Here is a 20,602-nt window from a genome sequence, read left to right as displayed (position 1 = left end):
AGTCAGGTGCGACCTGGCTCCGGGGCAGTGGGTGAACAGCGCGGGTCCAGCCGCTGAGAGCGGTGAGGGGGCGAGCAGCGCAGCCGGTGGCAGGCGGAAAAGTGATGCCTGCCCCAGGGTGCGACGACCGGGGATCGCCGCGGCGTCCTGCACCCTGGAGTGGACCTTAAACTGACCTGACTGCTCTGTCCTCAGGCTTATGCGCCTCCGCACGTTTCCAAGCCCTGTATGCGGTAGTGCACAGGATTACTGTGAAGTGCCGGGGACATTTGCGGACCCGACGAATTCCATCTTAAATCTAGGCACCCAGATGCTGCAGCTCTTAGAAGACTGGTGAGGGGAGATGGACATGAACCCTCGGGAAGCGCTTGCCAGTGTCCCCGAGACCTGCAGGGTGGCAAATCGTGCAGGCCCTGCTGGCTGGTCTGGCCCCCTTGGGGGAGTACCAACTGTTTAGATGTTCAGGAGGGAAGAAGATAGGAACGTAGCCTTAATAGGGCTTAGTGAGGACACTAGTCATGCTGTGGTCCCCAAGGAGATACCTGGAAACGGGTTTCTGGAGAGTGATCTTCAAGCCCCGAAGCCCGAAAACGATTTTTTTTTTTTTTTTTGGTTTTTTGAGACAGGGTCTCACTATGTAGTTCAGACTGCTCTGGAACTCACTATGTAGCCCAGGCTGGTCTCTAACTCGCAGCGATCTCCTGCCTCAGCCTCTCGAGTGCTGGGATTACAGGCGTGCGCCACCATGCCAGGGCCAAAAATGAATTTTTAAGCAGACTAGATCTTAACATGTAGAGGAAGAGGGCATGACAGTGAGCTGACCAGAGCTCTAGGGTATGAAAATGACCATAATGACCTAAACTGGGGTGTGATCCTTGAAGTACAGGCTCCATTGTTCGCACAGGCATTAGATAAGGCCCTTCACTCTAAACTATGATACCTGAAGTTAAATAGCTGAGAGTATTCCCAGACAGACAGGGAACCTTCAGAACCAGGTGAAAAATAATTTGAACCTTAGATGTTCTATACCTCTTTTTTTTTTTTTGGTTTGGTTTGGTTTGGGGTTTTTTGTTTGTTTGTTTTTTGGTACCAGGGATCAAACTCGCGACCTTAAGCGCCAGGGTGGCAGCACTGAGCTAAATCCCCCGCCCTCAGTACCTCTGATGATGAAGACCTGGAAGGTGCCAGATGCAGAGAAAAGAAAGCTGTTGATAGCTTCAGAGGCCCAGCATTTGATATTATTTGCATTCTCAGAGAGACAATCCTTTCATTACAGCCCTCAATGCCTGCAGGCTCTGGAGACAGTATTTGGGGTTGATAATACTAGAGAGTTACAGGCAAAAAAATATCTATCCTCTTATCAGAAAGATGAGGAAAAGTTGTCTGCTTACATACTAAGTCTGGAGCCTTTATTACATCAACTAGTACAGAGAGAGAGGGAGAGGGAGAGAGGAGCAGTTGAGAACGATGTGAATCAGGCCTGTCTAGACTGAATCATCATTGCTGGGGCTGCCAATGGACCAGTTCTTAGCTTAACCTGCCAGAGGGTGGCCCAGACCCTGGCTGCTTGCAGTTACTGTTACTGATGAAGGATAAGGAGGCAGTGGAGGTGGAGGAGGCCCTTTTCCAGGCAGAAGACTGTTTCACCTGAATCTCAGGAAACCTGCAAGGAACACCTCAATGGGCCAAGCATGAAGGGAAACCAGTGCAATAATGGATGTTAATCAGCCCCTACCTTGTGCTGCCAAAGAACTCTGTGCAGCTTTGTCTGTCATTTCTGAGTATATTGAATGGCTTCCAAATGTGTCACTGACTAGGACAGGTTCTATACTGTTTCACTTCTCCCTAGTGAACTTTTTGTCATACACACATGTACAAAAGGTCTATCACTACATATGTGCAATACCCTGAGAGGACAGGCAAGGCTTAGGCGCAGAAGTGGCCCAAACCTCATGGGAATGTCAGCTTGTTTAGTATCAGATGCCCCTGTCAGTGTCACATGTGATGTGTGTCATCAGTAGTTTTTAACTGTATTGGCTCTTCGTTTCAGATAGAGATCACTTGTTGTAGTTAGAATATTTTTATGTTTCTATGTGGATCAGAATTATTGATTCTGTGCGATTCTGTGCTGGGCCAGAATTCAGTTCTCTTAACTGCAAAGCCTCAGGGAAGCATTCCTCAGAGTACTCAAGGCAGAACTGAATGCTCAAGTTCATAAGTCTGCAGTGGCCATCTTTAGATTTCTAATGTGTGTTACCAAAGCATCTTTTTAATGGTTATATCATTGTCATGGTTATAAAATTATAGATGTAAGGAGCTAGGGATGTGCCATGCCCGCCTGGCAAATTCAATGTCCTGAGTTCGATTCTTGATACTGAAAAAAAAATTATAGGCATGCATATATAAAGTAAAGGAACACTAATAAATGTCTTTTTAAATTTGGATTCCAAAAGACATTTCATTTGAACTAAGTGTTTCTAAAGTGTGAATCTAAAAATCACTGAAGAAGCTGGGTATGGTGGCCCACACCTGTAATCCCAGCAGCACTTGGGAGGCTGAGGCAGGAGGATCGCTGTGAGTTCGAGACCAGCCTGGGCTACATAGTGAGTCCCAGTTCAGTCTCAACTACATAGTGAGACCCTGTCTCAAAAAAAAATCACTCAAGTTAAACAAACTCAGTTCTTTGAACTCTTTCCTCTTGGTGACCAAAAGAAAACAAGTCCTTTTCAAAGTGAGATTGCTTCAGAGAGCTACTGGAGCAATAAAGCAAGACCATACATAAATTAGGACAAAAAAAGTATGTCCAGACACATCGGTGTATTAAATTTGGAAAGATTGGATTAAAAGTTTCACCACACACTATTCTCATTTAGTCCTGAAAATCCTACAGTATAGGAAAGTCAGTAACATATTTGTAAAAATGAACTTTTGCACCTTTTTTTTTTTGGATCAAACTTGGGACCTTGTACTTGCAAGGCAGGCAGTGAAACCACTGAGCTAAATCCCCAAGCCCTCATATTTGCAGAAATGGATACAGAGAGGTTAAGAAAAATTCACCCAAGGTGAGACTACGTAGTAAGTGGCTGGAACAGAATTCAATTGTCTTACTGCAAAGCCTGTTCTACCCAACAGCCCCATAGAGGGAGCAGTGTTTTAGTTACTTTCCTCTTCTTGCTGAGACAAAATATCCACCACCCAAAGTTAAAGGGAGAAAGGTTTATTTAGCTCACGGTTTGTAGAGGTTTCAGTCCGTAATCAGCTGGCTCCACGGCAGAGGGGCATCATGGCAGGCAGAAGACAACAAAGGCAACAAGGGACCTTAACAGCATCTTTCTGCCCCTTTCATCTTATCCAGGCTCCTTAGGGCGGGCAGCGCTCACACCCTTAATCCTAGTACACTGGATCCTTGCATTGCACCAGGAATCGATCCCAGAGTCACTCCAGCTCCAGCCACCTCTGAAAAGGCCCCACCTATGACTGCATGAGGCTTTGGGGGGACATATAGACACAAGCCATGACAAGCAGGCCAGGTGCCAGCCACATTTCACACACATAACATCTTTTATGCATTCCTTGCTCTGAAGCATAGATCCTAAGTTTCTATACATCACCCACTAAAGAACGCTGACAATAAACTCTAAACTAAAAGGTGTGGCTCTTATTTACATCTATGGTGATTTAGATGCATCAGGGGCTGTCACACTGGTCACTTGCTTGCCACCTCAGTCAAGGGAACCTTAGCTGCAGGTTGCTAAGCACTGAGTGTATGTATATACATGGGTATTAATGCTGCCTTATCTGTATCTGAGGCCCTAAGCAGAGGGCTTAAGATGGTAGAATTCAGTTCACAGTATAATCTCAGCCCTGGAGGTTACCTGTGCTCCGAAATAACAGCTGACATTGAACGCGTGCCCTTGGCCAGGCACTGAGCACTTTGGCCCTGCATCCAGCTAAGTCCTGTTTGTCTCCGTTTCACAGATGGGACTGAAGAACTGAGCAGTAACTTGCCCAGGTTTTCAGTAAGTGGCAGGGCCAGGATTTATACTTGGCTATTTCTTAATCAATTCTTGATCTTTATGGTTAAATCCTCACAGAAACCTGTCATGAGACATATCATGCCCCTCATCGTTAGGAATGAGAAGCCTAAGGTTTAGAGAGATTCAATACCAGGGACAAAGGCAGAAAGTCTGATTCCAAAGAGCTTTTGTTGAAGTACTGGCACATGCAGATTTCTGTAAATACTACCGGATTGCAAAAAACAAAGCGGGTGGGCAGTGCTGAGGGTCAAACGCAGGCAGGGCTTTGCACATGCAGAGCAGGTGCTCTACCACTATGCGTTACCTGTTGTCCCTTAAAAATATTTTCCAGATACAGAGGGTTAAACCCAGGGCCTTCATTCTGAACTATATCTCACCCCCTTTTCTAATTTTGAAACAATCTCACTAAGTTGCCAAGGCAGGATTCAAACTTGTGATACTGTCTCAGCTTCCTGAAGTGTTGAGATTATAGGCATGCACCACCACACCCGGTTTAAAAAAGTTTTAAATAGCAGTTCCATTTATAAAGTCATGTGAAATAATAAAAATATGTGTTCTTTAAATAGTATACTTTAGGGGCCGGAGATTTAGCTCAGTGGCACTGCACTTGCCTTGCAAGCATAAGGTCCTGAGTTTGATCCCTGGTACCAGTAAATGAGTAAATAGTAATAAGAACCAAGATCTGTTATGTAAAGGTACAAGATCCCAATGATGAATGTAACTGTTGTATATCTAAAATGTACCACTAAAAAATATTCAATTAAGTAACTAAATATATAGTGTACCTTATGGGCTGGGAATGTAGCTCAGTGATACAGCACCTGCCTGGCAAGTGTGAGGCCCTGAGTTCAATTCCCAGTAACAACAACAACAACAAAAAAGTGTTCTTTAAAAACACAAATGACAGGGCAGTAAAATACTATTGATATATTGGGATTTAAATGATCATTTTATTTTGTTTCATAAATGTGCTTTGCTTTTTGTTTTGTTTTGTTTTTTTGAAACAGGGTCTCACTATGTAGTTGAGTCTGACCTGGAACTCACTATGCAGCCCAGGCTGGTCTCAAACTCATAGTGATCCTCCTGCCTCAGCCTCCCAAGTGCTGGGATTACAGGTGTGCGCCACCACGCCTGGCTCCTTCCAGAGAATTTCAAACGAATCAGGTGGCTTACTCCCAACTTCGGCCAGTGGAGTTTATTTGCTTTTCACCTTACATGTGGATTCAACTGAGTGACTTGCTTCCAAGGAATAGAGTATGGAAGGGGAAGACCAGAAGCTTTTCAGTGGAGAAAACTGCAAACACCACCTCAACCAGGTGATCCTGGCTCACACCACTGAAGTCGAGTTGTCTCAGCAGGTATCCCGGATAGAATGTGATGACAGGGTTCTTTCACCACTGTGATTTCTTCCTAAACTCACAACCCTAGGCCAGTCATGAGAAAAACACCAGGCAAACCCAATTTGAGAGACATCATGCAAAATATCTGAGCAATAACTCCTCAAAACTGCCAAGATCATTTAAAAAAGTAAAGAAAGCCAGGCCTGGTGGTGCTTGCCTGTAATCCCAGCACTCAGTAGGCTGAGGCAGGAGGATCATTGTGAATTCGAGACCAGCCTGGGCTACACAGTGAGTTCCAGGTCAGTCTCAACTACATAGTGAGACCCTGTCTCAAAACAAACAAAATAAATAAATAAATAAAATTTTAAAAAGAGGAAAGAAAAGGACTGTTCCAGACCAGTGGAGACTATAGAGACACAGTAATTACATGTAATGGGGTATCCTGGAAGGGATCTTGGGACAGATAAAGACACCAGTGGAAAAGTGAAATCCAAATCTAGTCAGGAGTTAAAGGAATAATAGTGCATCATTGTACCATTTTAGAGTTGACACATGTTCCTTGGTTGTATAAGATGTTCAGAATAATAGAGCAAAGCAAATGAACATACAGGAACACCCTGTATTATCTTTGTAACTCTTTTGTAAGTCTAAAACTATTCTAGTTGGGCTGGAATGTAGCTCAGCGCCAGAGCACATGGTTCAACCCCCATACTTCTGTAAAACTTGTAAAGCTATTCTAATATAAATTTATATCACAATACATATTTGGATGCAGGTATAAGTTTATAATGCAGATAACACGACCTGGATGCCAACCAGTGAAAGGACAGGAAGAGAACCACTGGAGCGCCCTCCTCCCTTCCTATTATTAACGTAAACACCACAAGATGGCGCTGAGTACTCAGGGTGGCTGCCCAAAACGGAGACACGGGTTCCTATGTAAATGGTGGCATGAGAGCTGTCCTCCAAGACGGGAAAAATTTCTCAAACCTCTACGTGGAAAAATATTTCAGTACTCAGTCTGTCCTAGTGGTTTCCTTTCTAGGTTCAGGGCACTGGCCTTAGCATATAGACTGATCCAGTTTTGTTTTGTTTTGTTTTGTTTTTTCTTGGTGCGCGAGGATGAACTCGGGTCCGTGAGCTTGCAAGGCAGGTGGTGGAACCACTGAGCTAAATCCCCAGTCCCTGATCCTAGTCTTGATGAGCGAGCTTTTCAACTCCCTAACAAGTGTGTGCGCTCCAGGGTCTATTATATCCACATCAAAGCACAATGTGGCGTTCCGCACTTGCAAAGTAATAAATCTTTCTTAACTAGTAACACTGTGTATACCGTTATATATGTATAGTAATGACAACAGCTGTTGTTGTACTCTTCCTTTATACATGTGGGCTTTTGGTTTGTCTTTCTTTTTCTTTTCTTCTCAGAACTGGGGATTGAACTTGAGACCTTGTGCTTGCCAGGCAGACACAGCGCCACTGAGCTAAATCCCCAATCCTATACATGTGGTTTTATTTTAATTCTGACTACAACCCTTGTAGCTGTATTACTATCCCTAATTTCATAAGCAAAGAGGCATTTGAATAAAATAATTGTCCAGAATTACAGGGCTTAGAAAGCTACCAAGATCTGTCTATGGCAGTGCCAAAGCCAGAAACATAACCATTGTATTAAAAGCCTCCCAGGGTATCTTGGCTCTGAATCAGACCAGCACCACTTCCAGACTCAGTACGAGTAAGTGAAAAGTACCACTGATTGAGCCAATGTAGGATCGCATAACCAAAACATCTATCTGTCACTACTCCTGTTTCCTTTCAAGAAATAATAATGTTTCACCCTCCTGGCAAGCACAAGGTCCTGAGTTCAATCTCTGGTACCGAAAAAGAAAAAGAAAAAGAGGGCCAGGGATTTAGCTCAGTGGTTCCACTGCCTGCCTCACAAGTACAAGGTCCCGAGTTCAATTCCCATACCAAAAAAGAAAAAAAGAAAGAAAGAACAATGCAACCCAGCATGTGCTGCAAAAGACACAAGTGACAGCACAGTTGGACACCCCAACAACCCTTAAGCTCTTCCTGCTTTGTAACTGAGATTAGTTCACCCACTTTACAGAACCAGGAGGCTGAGGAGAAGCTCAGCTCCCCGCAGCCCTGCTAGAGAGAAACAGTGATCAGCCTTGATTGGTTTGAGATGATTCAGTCCCCTTTACCAAGCTGCTTGCTTTAGGCATAGGCAAATGATGCAAGACACAAGCAACTTTTTTTTTCTTTGCAATTCTCGAGGTCAGACCTCTGGTCTGGTACACTGTCGGCAAGTGCGCTACCAAGGAGCTACATCCCTTTCGTGAATTTTATTTTGAAACAGTCTTTCTAAGTTGCCCAGGCTGGTCTCCAACTTGTGATCCTTCTGCCTCAGGCTTCCAAGTAATGAACCGCTATTTTAATTCATATTTATTTAGTAGTGCTGGAGTCAAATCCAGCCCATGCCACGTGTGCTGGGCTAGTGCTCTCCCACAGAGCCACAACTCCCAGCCCAAGCAGCGTTTTGCTTTGTTTTGTTTTTTGGTATCAGGGATCGAACTCAGGACCTTGTGCTTGCAAGGCAGGCGGGGGCACCACTGAGATAAATCCCCGGCCCTGTTTTATTTTGGGGGCCATAACAATGAGCTATATCCTTAGTGCTTTTTATTTTTTTATTTTGAGACATGGTCTTCTAAGTCACTGAGTCACCTAGGCAGGGTTCAAACTTTCCATCCTCCTACCTCGGCTTCCCAGAGTGCTGAAGTTGTGTGCATCGGCCACCATGTCTAGTTCCAAGCAGCTATTTTTAAATCTAAATGTGAGCATAAACTCTGGTTCCAGAGGGCTTTGGTTCAGATTCCAGCTTCACCATTTCCTGTGACCCTGGGCCAGTGCACTGATCCTTTGTGGGTCTCTTTCCTCTGGTAAGAATGGAGATCATAAGAGCACTTATGTTTACGCTTAGCGTCAGAGGACCTCATGAAGTACATAGTAAGAGACGTTGTCTGCACATAGAATGCAATGGACAGCTACCAGCTTTGTTTGCCATTGCCGTGTAGTCAACCTGAAACTTAGTGTCTGAGAACAATGGCCTGCCATACATTAGTCCCACTTTTCATGGATGAAGACGCTGGGAGGCTCTGGCTGCACAGCCACGGGGTCTCTCGGTAGATCCTCCTCCACTCCCCACACTCGGGCCTCTCCGCGGGGCTGCCTCATCACTGATTTGCCCGGAAACAAGTGATTGAAGAGAGAGTGAGAGAAAACGCCAAAGCCCCAGCCCTTGTCCACTCTTATCTCAAGGGTGGCATCCATTTCTTGCCTTGTGCCTATCCTATTCCAGTCAATCCAACTCTCAGGGGAGATGGCACAGGGGTGTGAATCCAGGGTGGGGCTCCTGAGTGGCCGCTTTTAGAGTCTGCGACCACTGCTGTTGTCTTTTACATACACAGCCCACGAGCCTATAATTTTGTTACTTCCATTTTACGCTGCACCTATAAATGACAAAGTTCTTCTATTAGTACCAGGTTAAGAGAAAAAAAAATCCCTTTACGCTCTTTGTCACTAATTCTTTCCTGTATGAGAGTCATAAACACAGGGCTGTTCTCCGCTCTTCTAAAGGCTCCTACAGGCTGACTTAGGTTTTACGACCAGCATATGTTCACCCTCTCAGGTACAGGCACAATTATCTCTTAAATCTTTTGCTACTCCAAGCAGTAAACGCCCAGCTGCTTCTCACTTTCTCTGACTCCCTGTGATCTCACCTCCTTCCCTTCTGACTCTGAGGGCCTTTTTGGGGGGAAGAGGGGAGCTGGGGCTCAAACCCAGGGCAGAAGATGCTAAGCAAGCATGCTATCATTACATTACATGCTAGCCTTTTAATTTGTTTTTTGAGATGGAGTCCTGCTATGTTATCATGGAACTTGCAAGCCTCCTGCCTCAACCTCCCAAGTAGCTAGGATAATATTTTTTATAATTATGAAAAAATTGGAAAGTATATAAATGTCCGGTGATAGGTGATAGGTTGAGTAAATTGTGCGACATCCAAAAGGCTACAAACTCCATTGCCATTTGCACTATTGTATGGGGCTGAAGCACATGTAATTGCTGTTTTTGTAGGTCAAAGCTAATTGAATTTTGGTAATTTCAGATGATGCAATGGAATAGAAGAATTTTTTTGATCTTCACATCTTCAAAAATTTTTGATCTTTATTCAATCTATCATTGGTATAATCATATTACAGAATAATCTCATTTTTGTATTGGCAAATATATCTAAGTATATTTGCAAAGAAAAAAGTCTGGAAGAGCAGACATCAAAGTATTAATAACAGTTATCCTTGGGTGGCGGAATTATGGTCAATTTTATCCCCTTAAAAATGATCATTATTATATTTCTGCTTTTCGCCGACGAATACTTCCTGTTTGTGCAATGTTTATAGAATCCCAAATAAATAAAATAAGCCATGAGATGAATGACAAGAGGCCAGCTCTATTCTCTTATTTTTATTAGTAATTCGTCACATATTACGCAAAGCTGGAGCTAAGCAGCTTCTCCCTGGGGAGGGGCTGGGCCAATCTCAGCCAGCTGGCAGGGGTTCATGTAGACCAAGACAATGGCCCAGGCTGGGATGCTCAAAAGCCTGTGTCCTTTTCTCTAAGTGACTGACCCCCTGGCGAGCTTCACTGAGACTGGAGCAACCAAAGGGATGTGCACATCCTGCAGAAGGAAGTCGTGAGACACTGGTCCTCTCCCCAGCCCCTTTCACTCTTCCTCCAGTAACAACCCCAGTTTGGGTTTGAGGATTCTGTCCCAGGGGCTTAGCCACAGTTCAGGGATGGATTAGGTAACCAGGCTTAAATTCATCAGTGGGCTGCATTCTTCCTGGGCATGTGACCTGGCGAATGTAGATCAGTCCAGACCTTCGCTGCTCCCTCCTTTAACCGAGTGTTAATTTAGCACACCTAGGATGTGTGTTCCAGACTTTTTTTTTTTTTTTGCTTCATTTTGTTTATATTTCCATCTTCTACCATTCCCTACCTTTTTTTTTTCCAGCTTTAATTGAGTTTATTGGTACATTTTAGGGATACAGTACAGTTACATTCATTGTTGGGATCTTGTACCTCTACATGACAAGTCTTGATTCTCATTTTTCCCCCTTACCCCTGCCCTCCCTTCACCCCCCCTCCCCTCCCATCTACAAACACTTTATTTCCATCTTTTCATTATCTCACATTTTTTTCTTTTCCCTTATTACCCTTCCCCTACACATCCCACCTTCCCTACACCTTTAGCTCCTTTCTTCCCATTTCTAAATGTCAGTAATCTTATTAGGATCTTACGTATTATTGCAGATTATTCACACCAGAGAAACTATTCGGTATTTACACATGTGACTTATTTATTTCACTCAGGAGTATATCTTCAATATGTATCCATTTTCCTATGAATGAATCTATTTTCTCATCGTTTATGGCTGAGTTGTATTCCATTTTATAGAAAAACCACATCTTTATCTTATCCAGTTTCCAACGGATGGGCAAATGGGCTGTTTCCAAGACAGCTATTACAAACTGTGCTGCTATAAACATGGGTGCGCATACTTCTCTGTGATATGATTCTTTTAGTTCCTTTGGAAATATATCCAGCAGAGGGATGGCTGGGTCAAATGGAACCTCCAGTCCAAGCTCTTTGAGGTATCTCCATATTGATTTCCATAGTGGTTGCACCAGTCTATTCACACCAGAGAAACTATTCGGTATTTACACATGTGACTTATTTATTTCACTCAGGAGTATATCTTCAATATGTATCCATTTTCCTATGAATGAATCTATTTTCTCACTCTTTATGGCTGAGCAATATTCCATTTTATAGAAAAACCACATCTTCTTTATCCAGTTTCCAACAGATGGGCAAATGGGCTGTTTCCAAGTTTTAGCTATTACAAACTGTGCCACTATAAACATGGGTGCGCATACTTCTCTGTGATATGATTCTTTTAGTTCTTTTGGAAAGATACCCAGCAGAGGGATGGCTGGGTCAAATAGAACCTCCAGCCTAAGCTCTTTGAATTCCCTACCTTTTCAGTGCCATCTTTCATGGGTTGGGTGGCCGTGCTCTCAAGTGCTTTTTTTCTGTCTGTTTTCTCCATGAGGATCTTGAACAGCCTCTCTTGGCAGTTCTCTTTGTATTAAGTGGGTATTAAGTAAAAAGAGCCAAAAACCAGGATCAGACCAGGACCATAAGTCTTTATTATGTTTTGTTTTTGGTTTTTGAGACAGGATCTCACTATGTAGTTGAAACTGACCTGGAACTCACTATGTAACCCAGGCTGGTCTCGAACTCAGCGGTCCTCCTGCCTCAGCCTCCTGAGTGCTGGGATTACAGGCTTGCGCTACCAAGCCCAGCCACAAGCCTTTATTATGGGGATCTGCCTGGTTGTCTCCAAACAAAAGAAAGAGCAATATGGCCGAGACAGGGAGCTCTTCTGATAGTATTGAGGTGGAGCTTATAGAAGCTGGGGTGGGATTGAGTGATGTGGTGGCTAGGGATTGGGGGAGCTTGTGACATCACTAGGAGGTGCTTACATCATCGCTAGTTAGGGCCTTCTTACAGCCAGGGAAATCTAACAGTGGGATCTAGGAGAATACCCAGCTCAGCTAGGCCCAGTGGTATGTGTACACCTGTAATCTCAGCACTGTGGGAGACTGAGGCACGAAGATTGTAAGTTCAAGTCCCACCTAGGGAACTGGGAGACCCTATCTCCAAATAAAAGAAGGGTGGCTGGTGAGGTATCTCAGTGGGAAGGCCCTGGGTTCCATCCACTGCTGCAGAAACAAAAACAAAACAAACAACAAACAACCTTGTGCAGAGGCTGTGGTGCTAGATATCCTAAACACATCTAAAATTTAAGAAAGAATGAATTCGAGGAAAAATGGAGGTTAAGAGTAGGAGAATTTACTGAGAGAAAGATAAGTTCTGTCTGAGAAAAATAGGGGACCGGAAAAGAAAGTGGGTTGTCTGGGGACCCTGTTTTCCAGAGGGGTTTTATGGAGCAAAGCCTCAAGGTGAAGTAGGTTCATGATGGGACAAAACCATAGTAAAATTACAAGTACAGTCACTTAGATAATATTGATCCAATGGGAAATCATGAGGTGGGACAAAAGTATGATCAACCAATACGATTACAACAAGTATAGTGCTTAGGTAATATTGATCCAATGGGAAATCACAACATGGACATGAAGAGGGACAAATCTATGATCAGCCAGTAAGATTACAGTATATTCACATAGGTAATATTGATTAAATGGAGATCAATGGGGAAGCAAGTCATGTAGCAAGCGTCAAGGAATGAACAAGGATTTTCCATAAGGGATGGGCCAGGGTGGAAAGGCGGGTTAAGGTCTTGGTCCTCGTCCAAGATAACTGATACCTATTTAGAGGTCACTGCTATCCTGGAGGGGGGTGCCCTACCTTTCCTCTTTTTATAATGCTAACCAGTTTATGCGCTTAAGTTGTTGTTCTATGCTGAGGACCCAGCTCTGTCTAACTGACTTATAATAATTTTTAACTAATTTAGCTATCTTCAGTAAGGCACCCAGAGGATGCCTAGGCTGCATTTCCAGTTCACATACAAACCACTTTTATTAAAAACAAACAAACAAACAGGGCCGGGGATTTAGCTTAATGGGTCCACTGCTTGCCTTGCAAGCGCAAGGACCCAAGTTTGATCCCTAGTACCAAAAAAAGCAGAGTTGCCTTGAATTATTTTTTCAAAATATAACTGAAAGCCGGGCAAGGTGGAACATGCCTGTAATCCCAGCACTCGGGAGGCTGAGGCAGGAGGATCGCTGTGAGTTCGCAAACAGGGCCGGGGATTTAGCTTAATGGGTCCACTGCTTGCCTTGCAAGCGCAAGGACCCAAGTTTGATCCCTAGTACCAAAAAAAGCAGAGTTGCCTTGAATTATTTTTTCAAAATATAACTGAAAGCCGGGCAAGGTGGAACATGCCTGTAATCCCAGCACTCGGGAGGCTGAGGCAGGAGGATCGCTGTGAGTTCGAGACCAGCCTGGGGGCTATAAAATCACAGAAATTTAGCTGGTCACAGTTGTACATAACTGCAGCCTTCACTGCTCAGGAGGCAGAGGCAGGAAGATCGCTTGACTCCAGGGGTTTGAGGTGATGCAGGCGTCATAGCAAAATGCCAACTCAAATGCAACAGAAATGAGTCTGAAATAAGGTGTCAGCAGGGCCATGCTCTCCCCAAAGGCTCTAGGGCAGGGTCTGTCTCGGGCCCCCTCCCAGTCGCTGGCTGCTGCCAGCAGTCCATGGTATTCCTTAGTGTGGACAGATCCCCAGTCTGTTTCTGTCATCACATGGCTTCTCCTGGTGTGTCTCTCTGAGTCTGTTTTCTCTAAGAAAGACACCAGTCATTGACTTGGGCTCACTCCATCATTTTTACTAGTGATTTGCATGTGCAAAAGCCCTACTTCCACATGAGGCCACATTCTGAGGCTTTGGGTAGACACAAACTCTTAGAGAACACTGTTCAACCCGGATGCCCAGCCTGTCAGTCTTTTTTGTTTGTTTGTTTGTTTGTTTTGTTTTATCTTTTTGAGACGGTCTCACTGTGTTGTTGAGACTGACCTGGAACTCACTGTGTAGCCCAGGCTGGTCTCTGGTCTCAACTCACAGCGATTCTCCTGCCTCAGCCTCCCGAGTGCTGGGATTACAGGCATGTACCACCATGCCCGGCTCCGTCAGTCTTGATGTAACAGAGGACATGGGGCCCACCTGCTTCTACAGAAAATGAAAACACTCAGAACACACTTTGTCTTCCTGTCAGGTGGGCACAGGCATGTGACCCTCACCTAAGATTCTGTATCTGGCTCTAGAGAAGCAGAGAAGAGGAGGCTGGGGAGTCTTTACTGACCATGTGCAGTTGCGGCTGTGAATCCTGCTGTTAAGAAACCACTAGCAGATAGCACAGTCCTGGGTGTGTCTGAGTGCGTTGGAGGTGTGACCTGTGACTGTCTATTGTCCCTTGGCCATTCCTCTCAGGAGCTGTTCCCTTGATCTGCTTCCCAGCCAGGAGAATTGGGGCATGAACTCCTCTGTGCCCTTAAAGTGGCCTGGTGGTCACCAGCCTGGTGTCCTCACCCCACGCCACTCGTCCACGTCCATTCTAGCTTCCTGGCCAGCTGGCTTTCTGATAGGCTCAGTCCATCTAGAGAAAAACCAGCAGGTAGAAAGCAAAAGGGCTTCTCTCCTATCACCAAGCTCGGCCTGGCTCAGTCTCCTGGCATCTCAGACCCTGCCCCCATGCACCTCACTGGGCAGTGCCCCCTCCACGGGGTCCCCAGTCACTGCCTCCAGCTTGAGAGTTTCACGTCCCCTACTGAGCACAGCCTGGCTGACTGAGTGAGGTCTCATCCTGTGCGCCCCTGGCCCTCCAAGGTCCTGGAGTGTTTAAGGACACAGTGAAGGAGACAGACTCGGTTTTGTGGCATTGTCGGGCGTGGTCTCTCTCCTGGCAGTCCCTGGAAAGGGTCTGATTCCATCTGTGTGCAGGCAACGGAGGGAGACATCCGTTTCCGGCCCCTCACCCACATCCCACCAAAAGCTAGGTGGATGCTGGAGAGGGCCCAGCACGGCCCCTGGGGTGCTCCACTGTACCCCACATCGCCTCCTCACTCTCTTCCCTAGTAAACCACGATGGCCCACTCACAAGGGTACTAAGTCACTACCTAGTGAGCACTGACTCCCCGAGGGCTGAAAGGACTCAGTCTTCAAATGCTACTGGAAAGAGAAGGGAAATGTTTGTACTAAAATGTGCTCGGGGTGAGAGAAGTGAGGGTGTGTGTGTTGGAGGGGGAGACTCCTTTCCTAGATTGCACCAAATCCACTAAGGCAAGGAAGAAAACAAAATCTTTCGCTGGGTGTGGTGGCACCCACCTGTAATCCCAGCACTTGGGAGACTGAGTCAGGAGGATCTCTGTGAGTTCGAGACCAGCTTGGGCTACGTAGTGAGTTCCAGGTCATTCTCAACTATGTAGTGAGACCTTGTCTCAAAAAACCAAAACAAAACAAAACTTTCCATGTATGTATTTAAGGGGTTCTGGGTGTAGCTCAGTGGTAGAGCACTTGTCTAACATGTGTAAGGCCCCCCCCAGGTCTAATCCCCAGTGCTGGAAAAAAAACTATATTAAAAAGTTTATATTCTGTTTCACCTTTTAGACTAAAATAAACTTTGGGATTTGGCTCAGTCGTTCCGCCACCTGCCTTGCAAGTAGAAGGGTCCAAGTTCAATCCCTGGTACCAAAAATAAATAAATAAAATATAGCTGGGAGCCAGTGTGGTGCACACCTGTAATCCCAGCACTTGGGAGGCTGAGGCAGGAGGATCGCTGTGTGTTCAAGACCAGGCTGGGCTACATAGTGAGTTCCAGGTTAGTCTCAACTCCATAGTGAGACTCTTTCTCAAAAAGCCAAAAAAAAAAAAAAAAAAAGTTTGAGCCAAGACTGGGCAACTTAGTGACTTAGCAAGACACTGCTTCAAAATAAAACATTTTATTTACTTCTTTCTTTATGTTTGGTACTTGGGATTGAACTCGGGCCCTTGCACTTGCAAGGCAGGCAGTGGAACCACTGAGCTAAATCCCCGGCCCCCAAAATAAAAAATTTTAAAAGGTCAAGGGATGTAGTTCAGTGCAAAGTCCTGGAATCAATCCCCAGTAATGCAAGTTTTTAAAAAAAGATAAACAAAAGGTCATGCGCCCCAAGTTAATAAAATTAAATCACCCTTTTAGGTGACGTTTTAATGAGACACTCACTGAATCACTGGTGTGTGCTTTAATGGAGAAAGATGCATTTCCAACATGTGAGTCACTCACATTATCGCCATCGACCCCTTCTCTGGGTTTTGAATGATAAACCCCTCCCTCACTGCCCATCCATTATTTTAACAGGCCAGCCTTTTTACTCACGCACCTCCAAAATCTCATGCAGAAGGGCATTTAAGGCAACCCCTTTGGGCTGGGGATTTAGTTCAGTGGTTTCACTGCCTGCCAAGTGCAAGGGCCAGAGTTCAATCCCCAGTACGGGGGAAAAAAAAGGAAACCCTTTGCTTCTTGGCCACTACTGCACTTACTGCTAACAATACCATGGTAAGCTGTATGTGTCGGAAGAGGTAGCTTACAACATCCACCGTCTGAGTGATATAGGGCACCGTGTTACCTAAATAAGCAAAATAACCTAAATAACCTAAATGAGAGATACTGTTTCTCCTCCAGATAGCAAAATAATCTACACAAGGAAAATATTGTAGCTGTAGATATCTGAAACGCGGGTTTCATTTTGTCTAAAATTAAAGAATGGGTGTTAAAATTAGCTCTGGGGATTTAGCTCAGTGGTTCCGCCACCTGCCTCATAAGTGCAAGGTCCCGAGTTCAATTCCCGGTACCAAATAAATGAATGAATTAATTAAAGAATGAATTCTAGGAACAATGGAAGCTTTTCAAAGGCATTAAATTGAGCGAAGCCACAAGGTGAGGTGGGACAAGGTGGAACAAAAGAATAGTCAACTAATAAGATTAGTCGCTTAGGTAATATTAATCCAGTGGGAAATCATGAGGTGGGATAAAACTATGATCAACCAATAAGATTACAACAAGTAGAGTGCTTAGGTAATATTGATTAAATGGTGATCTAATGAGGAAGCCAATCATGTAGCAAGCCTACCTGGAAGGAACTAGGGTTTTCTGGGAAGGAATGAGCTAGGGAGGTTTTGATCTCACCCAAGGTGATTGATTAGAATACCAATCACTGCTATTCTTTCCTAGGGGAAAGTATGTGGGTATAGTGGTTCGCTTTTGAATCTTGACCTGTTATTTATTAAATGTGCCTCAATTGTCTTCTGTGCCCAGCACCCAGCCTTGTCTGCCTTTTTTCTAAGTAGCTTAGCTGTCCACTGTATGAGGACCACACCGCTCTCTTGCCGTGTTCATGATTTTGAACTGTGGAGAAAACCTTGCCTGCATTGCTACAGCACAAACTCACCTGCCACGATCCTGACCTTGCCACAGATGGAGAAGCAGGTGTTTTTAATAAGGCAGCCACCCTGAGTTCTGGGATGATCGTCCAGATGATCCAAAAGGAAAGCAGAACCACTAAAAGCTTCTGGTAGGGCTAGGGATTTAGTTCAGTGGCACCGCGCCTGCCTCGCAAGCGCAAGGTCCTGAGTTCAATTCCCAGTACAAAGAAAAAGAATGTCTGGTAGAGTCCTAGAGCCCCAGAAATGTGTCTGCAGACCTCAGTGTGAATGGCACCACCCTGAGTGACCTGGGGGAGGGATTAAAATGCAGAGAGACTGCTCTGGGGCCACTGCTCACTCTGGAGGTGTCTGCTAGTGACCCACGATCAGCCGGGGAAGAGGAATGAACAGAGGAAGCGGCTTGAACTTCCAAGAGCGAGGATGTAGGGAGAGGGCGCCGTTCCCTGCTCTGCCCTGAAATGCGGGCTGCAAATGCCCCAAAAAAGGCTAAAATAACTACAGGCTGTAAACAAAAAGGAGAGAGAAAGTGAAACACCCAGTAATGGAAAGTAGGAAGGAAGTAGTTGTCAGACTTTCCATTCTGCCATACTTTATGCATTTTTTTTTATGGTACCAGGGACCTTGTGCCTAATCAGGTTGGAAAGTCTTTATTAAAAGAAGCCAGTGGAACCAGCCCGTTGGGAAAAAACAGAAGTGCATAACTAAGCCATCACCGATGACTATGAAGGCTAAAGAAAGCTGCTAATGAAATGTTTGGATGTCACCACGACCTTTTGGCTGGTCTGACAGAGCTAAGAGTCAGACAGCAAAATTAGCCAAGGTTTACTGGCCAAAATAATGCCTCATCTCCTGAAACTACTAGTTCTGCTGCCCATCTCTTGGTGTCAACATAAGACTTGTTAGGGAATTTCAGGGACAAGCAGTAACTGTATAAGGGAAAAGACAGCCTGTGCCATCGGTAAGGTGTTGGGTGGTGGGCAGGTGCCTGACAGGAACTGAGCCTCCACCCCGGGAGACACTGCTGTGGCAGGAGAGACCCCATGGTTCCCAGCAGCAAGCAGGGGGCCAAGCAGAAGGGAGCGGTGGTTATGAGCACGTCCCATATGGTGGACAAGGAGTTCATGAAAGAGGAGGCAGGAGAGGCAGATGTGGTGGCTATAGCCGTGGTGTTAGCCAAGGGGCAGGAAGAGGAAATACACATCAAGGACAGATGGAGGAGTGCAGGAGGAAGACATGTCTATCAAGATGCTATTGGGGCCGGGGTTTAGCTCAGTGGTTCCACCACCTGCTTTGTAAGCACAAGGCAGGACGCGAGTTTGATCCCCGGTACAAAAAAAACAAAACAAAAAACTATGCAGATTCAGGTTTCCAGCTAGGTGGTGACTAACGCGGTGGCCTCAGCGGTGTGGTGGCTTCCAAACATCCTCAAACACAGGAAGTGGTTACCGGGGTGATGGAGACAAGCAAGACAATAGACAAGCAAGACAATGCCAAGACAGCTGTGACTGACCGTGGTACCATAGCAGGGATGGAGATTGCAGAGGCTGGAGCCAGACTTGTCACCGAGGGTAGCAGTTTGAACAGCACTTCTAGTGTTTAGGCCATCAGCATAGTCATCCTGGATTTGTTTTTGTTTTGTTTTTTGGTTTTTTGAGACAGGTTCTCACTGTGTTGTTGAGACTGACCTGGAACTCACTGTGTAGCCCAGGCTGGTCTCGAACTCACAGGGATCCTCCTGCCTCAGCCACCCGAGTGCTGGGATTACAGGCAAGCACCACCATGCCTGGCTTTCATCCTGGACTTGAAAAGCTTTATATTAGTTGAGGCTACAGAGTCTTACATTTTGCTGAAGATCAAGTAATAGAAACTCAATTTCAGGATCCTGAATCCAGTTTATTTTGCAAAAATATGAGGCTGCAGGTAGCAGGCAGATTTCTGCTTGGCACATGCATTAGTACATCTTCATTCCATGCTGCTGTTGTTGTTTTTATTTATATTTATTTATTTATTTTGGTTCCAGGGATCGAACTCTGGGTCCTTGTGCTTGCAAGGCAGGCAGCAGAACCACTGAGCTAAATCCCTGGCCCCATGTTGTTGTTTTAAATACTGATGTTTATTTGAGGAACACATATCTCAAACACATTTTTAATTTCTATTAAAAATATGGAGCCAGGTGTCGTGGTGCACTCCTGTAATCCCAGCACTCAGGAGGCTGAGGCAGGAGGATCACTGTGAGTTCGAGACCAGCCTGGGCTGCATAGCGAGTTATAGGGCAGCAGTCTCAACTACATAGTGAGACCCTGTCTGAAAAAAAAAGGATGGGCAGGGGATTTAGCTCAGTGGCACCGTGCCTACCTTGCAAGTGCAAGGTCCTATGGTTAAAGGTGATAAAACTAGCCTTTTTTGATCAGTAGACAAGTTCTACTGTCAGAACTTGCATACTATTTTGCAGAAATTACATGAACAAGTAGTGCGTGTGTGTGTGTGTGTGTGTGTGTGTGTGTGTGTTGTTTTGCAGTGCTAATGATAGGAAAAACTTTAATAAATGAAAATTTAGGAAATGTCACAATATAAGATAACTTCTGCCCCTCACCCAGCTTAGTTCAGGATCAACCAGTACCGGAGATACGGAGATTCGTAGCCTCCCCACAAAAGTTTGTAAGTGAAAAGAACCATTGTTAGCTTTGTTAATCAAACAAGCTCCCTTCCCCCTGGCTAGAGTACATAATTGAATGAATCTAAAAGGTAACTTCCCTAACAAAGAACTGCATTGGGGTTGGAATTCAGCTGCCTTGCTATCACGTTTTGGGTATCTGTGAAAATGCAGTATAACCAACTGAATAAGATCAAAGCTGTAAAACCCTATAAAAGTAAGAGTTGTAGCCCAGTGGAGGAGTCGATCAGGGCACCACTTTTAGGTGTGATCAATCTCCATTGATGGAGTAAACTTTTATTTTACTTCCATTCTGCTGCCTCACTGTGTGTCACTTGCCGTCTCCTTCCATAACACTAGTAATTGAATACAGGACCTTCCCACTGAGCTACATCCTCAGCTCCCCTCTCCTTTTTTTTTTTTTTTATCAGGGATCAAACTTGAGTCCTTGCACTTGGCAGGTGGTGGAACCACTGAGCTAAATCCCTGGCCAGCCGT

At 45.0% G+C, this 20,602-nt stretch overlaps 1 pseudogene; it reads left to right on the top strand.

The window, feature by feature from the left end:
• The first annotated feature begins 5,293 nt into the window (after window positions 1–5,293).
• Window positions 5,294–19,922, top strand: LOC117287129 (annotated as a pseudogene).
• Window positions 19,923–20,602: the final 680 nt, after the last annotated feature.

The sequence above is a fragment of the Fukomys damarensis genome, unplaced genomic scaffold, assembly GCF_012274545.1.
Source record: "Fukomys damarensis isolate Sample0158 unplaced genomic scaffold, DMR_v1.0_HiC HiC_scaffold_21, whole genome shotgun sequence".
Taxonomy (NCBI): domain Eukaryota; kingdom Metazoa; phylum Chordata; class Mammalia; order Rodentia; family Bathyergidae; genus Fukomys; species Fukomys damarensis.
This window is presented reverse-complemented; position numbering and strand designations above follow the sequence as displayed.